The sequence below is a fragment of the Rhineura floridana genome, chromosome 1 (genome assembly GCF_030035675.1).
Source record: "Rhineura floridana isolate rRhiFlo1 chromosome 1, rRhiFlo1.hap2, whole genome shotgun sequence".
Lineage (NCBI taxonomy): Eukaryota > Metazoa > Chordata > Lepidosauria > Squamata > Rhineuridae > Rhineura > Rhineura floridana.
This window is the reverse complement of record NC_084480.1, coordinates 313141885-313151478: the sequence shown is the minus strand read 5'-3', so window position 1 is coordinate 313151478 and position 9594 is coordinate 313141885. Positions and strand designations below refer to the sequence as shown.

The following is a 9594-nucleotide window of genomic DNA, read 5'->3' as shown; positions in this document are numbered from 1 at the left end:
CACATTTCCTAGTTTGGATGCTTCCTCAATTTCATATCTCATCTCAAGGTCTCCCTGAGCATTTTGATCAGGGGGACGATAGATCGTTCCCAGTATTAAGTCCCTCCTGGGGCATGGTAACCCCACCCACAACGATTCTGTGGAAGAGTCTGCCTCTTTTGGGGTTTCGAGCTTGCTGGATTCAATGCCTTCTTTCACGTATAGAGCAACTCCGCCACCAATACGTCCTTCCCTGTCCTTCCGATATAGTTTATATCCAGGGATAACCGTATCCCACTGGTTTTCTCCATTCCACCAGGTCTCTGTTATGCTCACTATATCAATGCTCTCCTCTAAGACCAAGCACTCCAGTTCTCCCATCTTGGTTCGGAGGCTCCTAGCATTAGCGTACAGGCACTTATAAGCAGTGTCTCTCTTCAAGTGTCTTTGGCACTTGTGGTTTGGCCTGTGGTAATTTTGCTCTTCTGAATTTATATGCTGTGCCCCTGCTCTCACAATGCCTACTTCTAGGCCTACCCCTTTTAAAATTTCATCATTTCTTTGGTTTTTATCCCAGGGGGGAGGTTTATTCCGAACCGGACCTTTCTCAGCTCCTGTCGGGTTTCCCCCCTCAGTCAGTTTAAAAGCTGCTCTGCTACCTTTTTAATTTTAAGTGCCAGCAGTCTGGTTCCATTCTGGTTCAAGTGGAGCCCGTCCCTTTTGTACAGGCCCGGCTTGTTCCAAAATGTTCCCCAGTGCCTAACAAATCTAAACCCTTCCACCCGACACCATCGTCTCATCCACACATTCAGACTGCAAAGCTGGGCCTGTCTGGCTGGTCCTGCGCGTGGAACCGGTAGAATTTCAGAGAAAGCCACCTTGGAGGTCCTGGCTTTCAGCATCCTACCTAGCAACCTAAATTTTGCTTCGAGGACCTCATGGCTGCATTTCCCCATGTTGTTGGTGCCAACGTGCACCACGACCACTGACTCCTCCCCAGCACTGTCTACCAAACTATCTGAACGACGGGCAATATCCGCAACCTTTGCACCAGGCAGGCAAAATACCTTGCGGTCTACACGCCCATCACACACCCCACTGTCTATGTTCCTAATGATTGAATCACCCACTACAAGGATCCCTCCACCCCCTGGAGATATATCCTCGGCACGAGAGGATAGCTGCTCATCCCCCAAGGAATGGGTCCCTTCTAAGGGATCGTTTCCCTCTTCCTCAGCTGGATGCTCTCCTTCCCCGAGACCATCGTTCTCCATGATAGCAGGAGAGCTATCATCGCTGGAGTGGGACACAGCTATAACGTCCCTGAAGGCCTCCTCCACACACCTCTCTGCCTCTCTCCGCTTTTCCAGGTCTGCCACCTTGGCCTCAAGGAAATGAAGTCGTTCCCGGAGAGCCAGGAGCTGATTGCACCAAGAGCACACCCACAACTGCTGTCCAACAGGCAGATAGTCGTACATGCTGCAGGCTGTGCAAAACACTGGAAAGCCCCCACACGCCTGCTGGCTTCTTACCTGCATAGTTTTGTTTGAGGTTTATTACGTCAATAGGTTGGAGACTGTGGTTTAGTTGAGGTCAGGGAACAGAAGGGCAGAGTGGGGGGCCCTGGCCTCCTCGCCCTGCTGCCGAACTCGCTCTGCTGCTTAACTCGCCTTGATGCTTTGTCAGCTGGGGCCTTGACGCTTCTTCAGCTGGGGCTCCCTCTAGCTCGTGGAGCAGGCTCCCTCGCTAGGTGCTCTGCCTTTATATGTGTGGCTGGTTCCTCCCAGCTACTGCTGCCAGCCAATGATGTGTTACTTGAGGCTGATGGCTCAACTATCAGCTGGGGCTTAACTCTTTAGTATTATCTCAGGCTTCCTTCCTTTGAAGGCAGGAAGGCAGGCTTCCTTCCTGAGCGAGGGGCGGGGCTGTTTAAGCTTTTGGCTGCTTTTAATCTCAGCAAGGGGCTGCGACTTCCAGGCAAGTCTTTTGTGTTTGCTGTTTTCCCACCTAGAACAGCCTGACCTTTCTTTAACCTAGGGAAACAGAGCTTGTGGTTGTGTTTCAGGAAGGCTGAAGCTGCCCTTTTTAGCAAGGACTGAGCTGACTCTCTCCCTGTATGTATCGGTGGAGTTTCCTTTTTCCCCTTCTCTCCGACTGGAATTTAGCCTTATTTACAGTGTCCCCTAAAGCTTTCCTGCTAGGGTGGTGTTGAACACTAGCTTTCTATAGGCTTCCTTCTCCTAGGATCTGTCTCCTAAGATATAGGTTCTTTCAGGATTTGGCTCCTAGCTCAGGGTGACCTTAGGCTGCCCTTATTGCTTATTTCTCTGAGCTGTTTTACTTCAATTAAATAATGGAATAAATGGGAGCTACTTACCCTCTTTTTGCTCTGCTGCTTAACTTGCCTTGACGCTTTGTCAGCTGGGGCCTTGACGCTTTGTCAGCTGGGGCTCCCTCTAGCTCGTGGAGCTAAGTTTTACTCAGAGCAGACCCATTACAATTAATGAATCTAACGTAGTCATGTTTATTAATTTAATGGGTCGACCCAGAGTAGGTCTAGCATGGAATACCAACCCAATGACTCTAAAACTGTATGAACTGCTGAGAAATCTCAGAAGACTTGCCAATGTTCTTTCAATTTCCCTTGAAATTCCCAGAGATGCTTTGCCTAATGAGGCCTTTACAAATCTGCAAGGTGTTTCACTACCTTTACGCCAAATTTGGTAGTAACTGTAGGAAAGGAGCTGTTGACCAAGACCTGCAGAAACAATGATGAAGATTAAAGGGATTGGATTGAAATCTGAATTTCACATATACGCTCATGGGGTCTGAACTGGCGGTGACCGACCAGGAGAGAGACCTCGGGGTTGTAGTGGACAGCACGATGAAAATGTCAACCCAGTGTGCAGCAGCTGTGAAAAAGGCAAATTCCATGCTAGCGATAATTAGGAAAGGTATTGAAAATAAAACAGCCGATATCATAATGCCGTTGTATAAATGTATGGTGTGGCCGCATTTGGAATACTGTGTACAGTTCTGGTCGCCTCATCTCAAAAAGGATATTATAGAGTTGGAAAAGGTTCAGAAGAGGGCAACCAGAATGATCAAGGGGATGGAGCGACTCCCTTACGAGGAAAGGTTGCAGCATTTGGGGCTTTTTAGTTTAGAGAAAAGGCGGGTCAGAGGAGACATGATAGAAGTGTATAAAATTATGCATGGCATTGACAAAGTGGATAGAGAAAAGTTCTTCTCCCTCTCTCATAATACTAGAACTCGTGGACATTCAAAGAAGCTGAATGTTGGAAGATTCAGGACAGACAAAAGGAAGTACTTCTTTACTCAGCGCATAGTTAAACTATGGAATTTGCTCCCACAAGATGCAGTAATGGCCACCAGCTTGGATGGCTTTAAAAGAAGATTAGACAAATTCATGGAGGACAGGGCTATCAATGGCTACTAGCCATGATGGCTGTGCTGTGCCACCCTAGTCAGAGGCAGCATGCTTCTGAAAACCAGTTGCCGGAAGGCTCAGGAGGGGAGAGTGTTCTTGCACTCGGGTCCTGCTTGCGGGCTTCCCCCAGGCACCTGGTTGGCCACTGTGAGAACAGGATGCTGGACTAGATGGGCCACTGGCCTGATCCAGCAGGCTCTTCTTATGTTCTTATGTGTGATAATATAATATTATTTCTCAAGTGCCTAAAAGGTGATGTACAATATAAAACAGAATTACTGACAAGAGAGACTTGTCCATAGACTTAGACCATAAACAGACAGATAAGGAAAAGGGAAAGAATCATATAAGACAATGGAGGAAAAGATGCAAAATCAAGCTATCTCCATTCATTAGAGAAGGCACAGGAAAAGAAGAATCTCAGACACCAGTTGCCTGTTGCCCTGCCCACATTAGATTATGGTCTGGTTTGCACATAGCAGGAGGCCATAGTTAAACTATGACTTACCAAGAAGTGTGTTAGTGCACAATGCTCAAAATTGTGCACCATGGTTTCTTCTTGGCTAGTTCATGTGTAATGATAAGGCATCACTCTGCTGAGTTTCCTCCCACAGGAGAGGAAGGCATGGATGCAATTTTTGCAGCACTGCTTAACTCTGTTTAATTTTGACTTAAATATCATGTGTGGACCAGTCCTATATCTGCATAAGGGAGTCCTGGGCACAAATCTAAACTGTACCAGAACGCTTAATGAGTGGCTTAGACTAGTCAGCCACAAAAATTATTTTGTCTGTGCTACCATGTGTTCATAGGAGCCATTTAGTGGAATTCAAGCAGACAAATGAAATGAAAGCCTCTAGATGTTTACTCAGCAGTATGTCCCACTGTGTTCAATGGGGCTTACTCAGAGATAAATGTGCACAGGATTCCTGCCTAACTTCAAAACTGTAGCCTTGCCTTTTTGAACTCTTGTAGATGAACACTTTTTGGGGGTGGTGGACTAATCTTTTTGGTGAGTTGCAAAGACTTCATCCTCATAATTGGGAAAGCAGATCTTATATTCTGCCACTATTGTCAACATCCTGTTGGTCTCTCCACTGTGAGAATCAGTATGCAAAGAATATCCGTGATTTTGTTTGCGGTAGCAAAAATCTCATATTCAAAGGTGTGGAAGAGTGCTTGGAATATAACAACAGATTTCCAAATAGTGATGGTGGTGATAGACACACACACATGTACACACAGAAATGGAAAGGGAAATATAACGCAGAGCCTTGTTGCACCTTTGCAGATAAACATCCTGGCTGTGTATTGTCACTTTTTTGACAATTTGGAATGGAAAAAAAATCTGTGAAAATAACAAGGAAAGCTATGCACATCCCTAACTGAGAGCAGAGTCTCAAATGGAACAGATGCATAATTCTTTGGAGCTTTTAATAATGTAACTCTTCAGTGCATTTTTTTTTCTGGCAGAAAGATTTTAAGCAAGAAAGGGTAGGATTTTGCATGCACTAACATCTGCTAAATAATTTGTGTTGGCAGATATTTTGCTTATAACTTGGGACAAGTCTTGCATCCACAATTCTGTTTGTGTCTCCCTGCAATGAGTTTTGTGCCAGTCGTATGGGGCATCTTGTTGACTGAACTGAGCATTGAGCAACAAGCCATTAACAGTGAAGGAAACCACATGCTGACTTAAGGCACGCTGAGGACTTCAAGCTAAGCTGGATTTAAACTTGGGATAAATTGCTCTCTGAGGACAGCTTACCTCTGGATAAGCCACAAGATGTGATCAGAGACGCTGCTTGCCTTCATTGCCTATCCCACTATCTTAACCTCAACACTATTTCACATGATGGTGTGGAGAGAAACGGTCCACTGATGGGCTAGTTCAGAAATGCATCCACATGCTTGATCTCTTGTTAAGTTATTGAACACAAGATGACTCGTGGCTGAATGTATGAACTGTATCCAGTGAAGCAGCACTGTGTTTGTGGGGATACGATAGCTTTGTCTGCAGTGTCAGATACAGAATAGCTCATTCACATAAGCACATAGCCTGTGATGATTCTGCAGTGCTCAAAGAATAAGCATGCATGTGTGAACAGGATAGGTGGCGCTGACGATACAGCTTATGGCAATCTTGCAGAAATAAATGTTTGTGCGTTATACTTGTATGAAAAGTGTTTATTACAAATCAGCTGCCAAACATATTGGGTTGTATTTAAGGTAGCACTACGTCAGGGTCTCGTCAGTGCAAGAATTACCTCTAGCACAACAGGACTTCCCCCTTCTCCTCCCCCTTGCACCCCCTAAATCAGTTCTAGGGGTTCCCCAAACTCTTCAGATCAGATTTGGGGAGGGTGTGGGGTGCACAGGAGAAGGAAGGGGAAAGCCCCACTGCATTAGCTGTAATTCTTGCACTGATGGGACAACTTAGTAAAATACCCCCCACTATCAGTATCAAGTTTTGGTGGGTCTGTGAAGCACACATTCAAAATATTTTATGTAACAGGCTTGTGAATTACTTCTCAGCAAAGACTGGACACCACACTTTATAGGAAGAATGCAGACAAACTGTAACAGGTTCAGAGAAGGGCAACAAGGATGATCAGGGGACTGGAAACAAAGCCCTATGAGGAAAGACTGAAAAAAGATATGATAGCACTCTTCAAGTACTTGAAAGTTTGCCACACAGAGGAGGGCCAGGATTATCCAAGACTGCAGGACACAGAATAATAGGCTCAAGTTATAGGAAGCCAGATTTTGGCTGAACATCAGGAAAAACACCCTAACTGTTAGAGCAGGATGACAATTGAACCAATTACCTAGGGAGATGGTGGGCTCTGCAACACTGGGGGCATTCAAGAGGAAGCTGGACAGCCATCTGTGGGGTATGCTTTCAACTTGGATTCCTGCATTGAGCAGGGGGTTGGACCTGATGGCCTTATAGGCCCCTTCCAACTCTACTATTCTATGATTTCTTAATAGTCTGTGAATATGTATTTATTCCCATGCAAGAATTCTCCTTCAAGTTCTGGATATGTCAGACTTGTCACCATTTCTAAAGTACATGGGATAACTGCAGACATATAAAGGAATCGACAAAGAGGTTGAGTCAAAAGTACCATTAATCACAGAGCAGCTGAACATTTAGAGAGACCATTAACCAACATGAGCAAGAGCAAAATGTTGGCCTTAAGTCTCAACAGGTTAAGGTAATTAGCGCAAGAATCCAGAAGGATTTAACTGGCATGCAATTGGGATGAGAATCCACTTAGAGATAAATAAATTCCACTCATGTTGAAGGAGGAAGAAAGGGCCAAGCCTAATTGTCAAGTTTCAGTTTATTGTACTAGCTGAAGGCCATGATGAAATATAACATTGATCAAAATAAAAACATGCAGAAAGGTTACCTATTGTTGTACAAGACAGGTGGTCTGCTAATCTTTAGGGCAGGGATGGAGAACCTGTGGCCTCCAGATGATGACCATGTTGGCCGGGGCTGATGGGAGGTGGAGTCCAGATACATCTGGAGAGCCATCCCTGATTGATTGATGGATTGATTGATTGAATGACTGATTGATTGTAAATAAGAACAACCCTTCTGAACCATTTTCTATAGTGAGCAACCAGATGCTTCTAGGAAATCCACAGAAGAAAGCCAATAGGCCTCCATCATTGTTGCCCTCCCACCAACTGGTATTCTGAGGTACACTACCTCTGAACACAGAGAGTGTACATTGCCAACATGGCTAATAACCATTGGTAGACACAGAGCCGCCCCTAGGCACCGGGAAGCGGGGCAGTTGCCCGGGGCCCCACACTTTAGGGGGGTGCACTTGGCAATTTGCATATAAAAGCAGCAGCTGCATCCTCCTCAAAGGCTGCAAAAAAGGGAGCCGCAGCTGAAAAATACAAAGCCGCTGCCGCCGCAAACGAAGGCTACAAAAAAGGGAGCCACAGCCACAAGCTCCTAGCAGCCGAAATACAAAGCCTCCGCCACTGCCTGGAGGAAAGGATATATACAGAGAGAAAGAATGTGGGGGGCCCCCAACTGTGCTTTTGCCCCGGGTCCCGCACATGCAAAGGGAAGGCCTGGGTAGACATATCCTCTTATATATGTTTATGTAATCCCCTGTTAAATCCATCTAAGCTGATGGTCATCACCACATCTTGCAGCAGTGAATTCAAGGAGCGAAAAATGCATTTTGTACAGTGATAATTCTCTTCTGTCTGTTCCATTGCCATGCAAGTTAAAATTGTGGGGGGTAAAACCTGTTGGTGGTTCCCATGCAGAAGTGTGGTTTGTGAATTTCTCTTCATTTCAAGTTGGGTCAGAAGCTGATATTTCTGTTGTTTGTTCTGTAGATGAATGAATAGAGTCCTCTAAGTTGACAGTACCTAGTTTTCTGAAGGGGAAAATCTGTTTGTATAAAGATGCTTTGAACTCATGTCTAGTACTAAGTGATTGAAACATCTACATATTTGTTGTTCTTTCAGGGTACAACAGTAGCGGATGAAGGAAAGCCCAAGTTCAGCTGCATAGTTAGAGGAGTCACTGTGTTGAGCCTGCAACCTGCTATGAAACCAATGCTAAAAATGCCAGGAGACAGAAATGGAAAGGGTCTCAGATCCACCACCGCCCACCATTCTGCTCCCAACCTTTCAGAGACTGAAGCAACCAAAGAAGACACAAAAACTCATGCTGAAAAAACAGCCAAAGAAGGTGATACTTGTCCCAAACCATATTATGGAGCAGAGGCTGAGAGCACGGACAACCTTGCCCTGAAAAGAGCAGTAAGTTGGCTCCCCTAGACATCCCCTTGGAAGTTAAAGAAGCCCAGTTCCAGAAAACAATGAGCATTCAGAGAGATGCCCAGTTGGTTGCTTTCAAATTGGCTAGTGTTAGATCCATCAGCAGTGAGCCCCACGTAAAAAGGGTGAACATTTTAGCTTGGGTTGAGGTGGAAAGCCTCCAGAAGGTCAAGCTGATTGAGAAGCCTACTTTAGAGAAACAAGGTAGTGTCCATTTATCAAGTGCTGCCAAGCTCTTGTGTGAGGTTCAGATCATCTTGTCCTCGGAAGGAAATGTCAAGCCTGCTAAAAACCTCCACAGTTGAATATTCTCCCATGCCAGGTTCCTGGCCTGAAACTGATCCTGTATCTTTAGGAGAAGAGAAAGTCAGCCAAGTGCAGGTGTTGTTGCAACTCTGTAATGGGAAAAACCACGTGGAATTCTCCCTTTTAAAGCACAACTTCTAAAGATACAGAAGACCTCTTGGAGGCCGGGCCTGGCAACCAAGAGGTCTTCTGTATCTTTAAAAATTGTGCAGGGGGGAGGGAGAATTCCACCCTGTGGTTTTTCCCATTACAGTGTTGCAGGAGCACCTGCACTTGGCTGACTTTCTCTTCTGCTAAAGATACAGGATCAGTCTCAGGCCAGGTACCTGGCAACCCTAGTATGGAATGCCGTAAGCCTTTAATCCCTCAGAACATGTGCAGGATTCTCCAAACTCCTGATTTTCAAGAGGATGTAAAGGTTCTAGACAATCCAGCACAGGGAGATGGCAGACACCATTTCAGCCTGAAGCAGATGAAAGAGCAACAGGAACACCTAGGCAAAACCAAGCCTTTAAAGGCCATGGAAGCAGGCCTGGAGGAAGGAAAGGTCAAAACAGCAGGCCAATGAGCTCAGAAGATTCTTAGTAATGCAAGCAAGTTACTTGACAATGTAGCCAAAAAGCACAGGGGACAAAGGGATGAGTCAGATGAGATAGATGAGGACCTCCTTGTGATGAGACCATCCTTGCAAAGGAGGGCTCTAGAGGGCATTATCCTGATGGATGAAGAGTAAAGCTGGATCTTCATTCCACCTCAGCCTCCAGTCCTTTCAGGCAGAGATCCTGAACATCAACAGCATTAAAATGATGACTTAGCCATTCTACTAATCGGTTCAGTTTTATAGCAAAACAATGTTATGCAATGAATATCATTTGTCCACTTTTCTATGGTCTCAGTGTTCTTCAGCAAACTTTCTTCTCATTTATTTAAATGACTATGACAGGCAGTCATGTCAGCAGTTGACATACAAGAATATCATTATTTATTCATTATTGTTTATTTATTGTACTTGCATACTGCTTTTCATCAAGTGCCCTCAA

The 9594-nt window shown here is 45.2% G+C and overlaps 1 pseudogene; it reads left to right on the top strand.

The window, feature by feature from the left end:
- Positions 1-1863: 1863 nt before the first annotated feature.
- On the top strand, positions 1864-9366 carry LOC133377656 (uncharacterized; annotated as a pseudogene).
- The last annotated feature ends 228 nt before the right edge of the window (positions 9367-9594 follow it).